The sequence below is a fragment of the Doryrhamphus excisus genome, chromosome 9, assembly GCF_030265055.1.
Source record: "Doryrhamphus excisus isolate RoL2022-K1 chromosome 9, RoL_Dexc_1.0, whole genome shotgun sequence".
Lineage (NCBI taxonomy): Eukaryota > Metazoa > Chordata > Actinopteri > Syngnathiformes > Syngnathidae > Doryrhamphus > Doryrhamphus excisus.
This window is the reverse complement of record NC_080474.1, coordinates 4790257-4795829: the sequence shown is the minus strand read 5'-3', so window position 1 is coordinate 4795829 and position 5573 is coordinate 4790257. Positions and strand designations below refer to the sequence as shown.

At 43.2% G+C, this 5573-nt stretch overlaps 1 protein-coding gene across 1 annotated transcript in view; it reads left to right on the top strand.

Annotated features, from left to right (window-relative positions):
- Positions 1-1188: 1188 nt before the first annotated feature.
- The window catches only part of LOC131135385 (FERM, ARHGEF and pleckstrin domain-containing protein 1-like), a 64594-nt gene continuing 60209 nt past the window's right edge, over positions 1189-5573 (top strand). The window contains exon 1 of the mRNA XM_058081137.1: positions 1189-1628. The gene's annotated coding sequence lies outside the window, so the exon portion shown is untranslated. The remainder of the gene's footprint in view (positions 1629-5573) is intronic.

Genomic DNA, 5573 nt, shown 5'->3' with positions numbered 1-5573 from the left:
GCTTCTACTTCAGTTACATCTTTTTGGGTCATAGTCGTGCTGGAAGACCCAAACATGATGAGGCCAGGAGGTTCTTATCCAAGATTCTACAGCACGTGTCCTCGTTCTCCGGCCTGTGGAAACGTCTTCCTTGACCCCAAGCATAAATACAGCTGAAAAAGTAAAGAAAATATGTGGTTGTACGGGCCTGTACAAGTGCATTCTTAATCAGAGTTACCTTGCAGGCATTTCTGAATCTAAACCCATTACAGCAATGTTTGTTATTCATGGTTTCTTGACTGACTTTACTCCCCTTCCTTGACATCATCACCCAGCTTTTCCTTTGTCGTTCCAGGCTTATTCCTCACCAGAATCTTCAATCATGGAGCATCAGAACGAGGGATTGACTGTTATTTCTCACATTTCTGAACCATTGTGCCAATGTTGGTCTCTCAGGGGAAGCTTAGTCCCCAGGAGATGCACAAGATTTCACAGAAAGCTAACAAAGATTGAGGTTCAGTATTTTTGTCATATTTTTATGCAGTATAACAGTAAAGACATTTGCATAATACAGCATTAACAAGACAAAATTTTAAAAAATATATTTTACAATGCCAAATTTTATATATCATGTTTGCCAATTAAGAGTTACGTGTACTGCAGACAGTACTGTTTGAAACACCATTAAAAAAACATGGGGACACTTTTAGAAGTATTAATTTTTTTGCTACAATGCTAAGCTAGCATTAGGACCAAGCGGAAAACGGCTGCTCAAGCTGAAGCTGTTTCCGTGTAGATAGCCCACGAGCACATTGATTGGCTCTTGCAGATCATGCTAACGTATGATTGGCCGTCCCCAATTTGTCCCCTCCTATGATATTTCCGGGTCAATTTGACCAAACCACCACTTGGTGGTGCTGGGTGGTTATTCATTCATTTTCTACCGCTTTTCCTCGAAATATTTGAAATATATATATATTTGAAATCACCTATCCATTCATTTGTAGGCCTTTAGTCAAAATTTATTCTGAACTTCTGCTTATTTTGACTCGAAAACGCGGTAAAATGTTATGTAAATGAGGTATATTTGAACATGTATTTTAAAAATGAATGTAAAATTGGTGGTATTGAGTCGAAGGGAAGTTGAATAACCATAACAGAACTGGGCGATAATGTTACGCTACATGCTTTAGCACCAGCCAAAAACTACAAAGGTTTGACATTTGAAATTAAAATGTCGTCCATGATTATTACATTTGTAAAGGCACGTGCAGCTGTTAGCATAGAGTGGAAGTCTCCTGTCCCAGAAGTGATGTAATCCCCGTCTTTTCCGCTAGGTGGCAGTGTAGCATCTTCAGCGCCTCAGAAGGGGCTGGTGGCGGCGCTGCACCGCCTTCATTCAGACTGAAGGCACCGGGGAGAGAGTCGACTGCTTCGCTCTCTCTCGGCTCTAATCTCGTTTGTGCCCGGCTCCGCCATGGCGACCGCAAAAAGTCTCTACTCCGGTCCGAGCAGCACCTAAAAGTCACCTGGACCGTGTGACCCGTGTTCTTTGACCACCGCGGGACGCCCATGTTACACTTTGAATCCGCTGGGGGAATCCAGAGGTGCGGAGTAAAAGCGACGCTTTTCTAGGAGAAAAAAAACGGGTAAGAATCCATCTTACCAAGTCCCGTGTGCTCTTGAAGGAAGTGATCCAACTTGTTTGAGGAGATTAGGGTTAAGTCTTGCGTGTTTGTGTCGTCATCCTATGTTGGCTTTCGTGGGAAGCAAAGTGACCACCACGATGTTTTGCAATGCGCGGTATCTGCCGCAGCTGTCGTGAACATGCAGCGAAATGTAGCCTTTTCCACTGGTAATCCGGGTTGCACAATCAGGCCAGGTGAGTCCAGTGCTGGCTGCGAATATGCTGAGCGTTGCACCAGTCTGCTCCATTAACCTACATTGCAAAGCAACATGTCTTCATTCTTCATTGAATGACATCTAAAGGTGTTTGATACCCGGTATTCCAAATCCCATGGGAATTTCTCACAGCCACGCCCAGTATGAGTGACTGATAGATGCTGTTGTGGAAATTAGGAGATTTTGCGGTTCCATGGTGGCACAGCTGTTTGCATGGATGCAGAAGGGCCTGTGGCCTAAAAGATTCCAGCTGTGTGGTGTTGGCCCTCACTGAGGGAACCCTTGTGTTTTTTGCTCCTTACCACACAGAGCAAGTACTGTTCCAACCTCTGGAAGCCGGCTTTTACAGCTCCACCTTAACACACTTGTGGGGAATTTCAAACAAACATGTTCAAAGGCAGGGTCATTCACCCTGGAACACACTCATGGGCTCTGTATAAGCCCCTCGCCCCCCTACCCAATTGGCTTTTTCATGCAGCAAGGTCGCTTGGCTTTATGACACCAAGCAACAAGGTGCAGCCTGTACTGCAGTCAAACACAGGAAGTCATTGGCCTTGACCAGAACATCAGGCCAGTTATGGTCGTCAAATGCAGGAGGGGGTGTGCCGCACTTTCACAGCACTTCCTTTCACCTGCGTTGGCTTTCAAATGTGTGTGGTTGAAAAAAAAACAAAAATATTAGCACCCAAAAAAATAATTTTTATAGAGAAGAATTATAGATTTACATGAATAAACAATGAACAAATAGGTTTTATTTTTATAATAATGTTTATTTGGTGTATCATGAGGCACAAAACAATGCAGATGCTATATGATATTATTGTCAACATTTTTTTTAGATCGTATATATATCATTCATTCATCCATTTTCTACACGCATGCACAGGGGGAATGTGCAAACTCCACACAGAGATAGCCGAGGGTGGAATTGAACTCGGGTCTCCTAGCTGTGAGGCCTGCGCGCCGTGCAGCCCTAGTCCATCCACATATTTATTAATACAACATCTTATTAGGTGCAGTATAGTCGTCTCTCATTTATCTTACCTTCTAAATACAGCTTTTACCATTATTAGAGACCTCAAGACATTAAATAACATCCCCACAGTAATCGTTACACTAATATTGCCCAATATAATAGACATAATAAGAAGAAATGAGAATATATTCATCCATTCATTTTCTACCGCTTTTTCCTCATGAGGGTCGCGAGGGTGCTGGAGCCTATCCCAGTTGTCCTCAGGCGAGAGATGCGGGGTACACCCTGGACTGGTGGCCAGCCAATCACAGGGCACATATAGACAAACAACCATTCACACTCACATTCATACCTATGGACAATTTGGAGTCGCCAATTAACCTAGCATGTTTTGGGAATGTGGGACGAAACCGCAGTACCCGGAGAAAACGCACGCATGCACGGGGAGAACATGCGAAGGTGGAATTGAACTTGAGTCTCCTAGCTGTGTGGCCTGCGTGCTAACCACTCTACTACTGTGCAGCCCCATGTAAACCACTACTTTAATGGAATTGGCTTTTGTCACATGTATTTTTTATGTATGCAATCTGCACTGTGAAACGTTTGCAGCATTTCTTGAAATGCTGGCTTTTCAATAGGAGTGTGCTGACATGAATAGTTCCAGCTTGTACTTGTAGTTCACTGTTTTTTTGACTTGTTTTTGCCTATTAATGCTAGCTGTTTTGATATTTAAACAGTAATTTAAGGGGGACCTACTATGCTTTCTCCACTTTTCTGACATATAAATGTAGTTAGAATGTTGTATTCTCGTGTTAAATGATGCCAAAGTTTCAGATAATAAGGTTTGCTCATTTGGAAGTGAGCCATGAAAGAAGTTTCGGATGGCTCAAAATGCTCGGTTTCAAAAGGCGTGGTAAAACTGTCCCTTTGTGATGTCACAGAGGGGTGGACTTCCTTATATGGTTCATAGTTACAAAGCATGTATGAATAAAATAAAACAGGCCGTTTTGGTGTAGATTTTGGAAGATCTAGAAGGTTGTCTGTGTGGGTTATTGTGTGTAGCTGCTCTATAGGAGACCACAACTCAATATAAAGGGTCAAAAAATGAGCATGATAGATCCCCTTTAAAAAAATACATAATACACACAGTATATTTAAGACATATTTGTGTTTTTAGTAGTTATTAGTATCAACATTTGAGCTTTTTTTTAGTTACATGATACATTTTTGCCCTATTTTCCACTTTAGCTGCAGTAGCGTGTGTCCAAACGCTTATCTTCTTGGTTCTGCTCAGAAGGTTGGGTTGCATTGTGGCAGGGTTTATGCATCCTTCAGACCTGCATTGCACCGTGATTTAAGTCCTCTGTCCTCTTAATGAATGACATGATCCGCTCGCAATACCTCATCCAGCTTTCCGCCCTAAAACGTCTTGGCAGCAGCCTTGCACCTTTGCGACGGTTGAACGGCGGCCCACGCTACAAGGTGCAGCACCCGGACGCGCCACTCCGTCGGTGACGCCACAGGATGACGACAGTCAGCTGGAATGTGCAGTGAGGAGGGAATCCAATAAGGCGACACGGCTTCAGGGATAGGTGGGATGTGTTGTAGGGAGTCTTGAACAGGTTTTTGAAAGTAGTGGGGGGGGGGGGGGGGGGGTTGTGGATCATGTGTCTGCAAGTGTAGGGACAAACTCAGACTCATCAACTCTGATTTATGTCCAATTTAATGATGCTCTCGGGCAGCGCTTTTCAATTTTGCATTACGGTTCCATTTACTGTGTTCCGGTCCATGGGCTAAATTTAGAGGAAAAACCAGACCAGCAGCCAATCATGAAAAAAACTCAGGAAGAGCTTGTCAACCCGGAAATGACAGGAGGTCATTGCGTGATTTAACAGTCTGACACTAAACTCATCACACAGCAGCTTAACACTCAAAAGGTATATCTAATATACAAATATGTACCAATACGGGCTCAAAATGGGGAAAAAAACGATATTAATCCTGAGCAGAGCATTTAATTGCATGACAATCAGCAAAGAAAATGCATAGCACTGCAATGCTGCCTCTGTCCACCAGAGGAGCCCTTTGCCCAGGTACCAATGAATGACACAATGCATTATAGAAAAACTAAAAAAGTCAATTTCCTTCATTTTCTACCTTATTAAAGGGTTGCGGGGGTGCTGGAGCCTATCCCAGCTGTCTTTGGGCGAGAGGCGGGGTACACCCTGGACTGGTCGCCAGCCAATCACAGGGCACATATAGACAAACAACCATTCACACTCACATATGGACAATTTGGAGTCGCCAATTAACCGAGCATGTTTTTGGAATGTCGGAGGAAACCGGAGTACCCAGAGAAAACCCACGCATGCACGGGGAGAACATGCAAACTCCACACAGATGATGGCCGAGGGTGGAATTGAACCCTGGTCTCCTAGCTGTGAGGTCTGCGCGCTAACCGCCCAAAAAGTCAATTTGTTTCCATTTTAACTTGTAATGGTACACATATGTAAATTTACTAGGTATACCTTTTTGCTTGTTAAGTTGCTGTGTGATGAGTTTAGTATGATACTGTTATACTGAGTAATACTAGTAGTAGTTCTGAAAGTAAAGGAGATGCCACAAGATTAAAATGTATAAATTAGCTCACCACTGTATAAGCTAAATGTTCGAAGTTCAAGGGAAAAAAATCGCGACTAGTTTGTTTGTTTTTGTT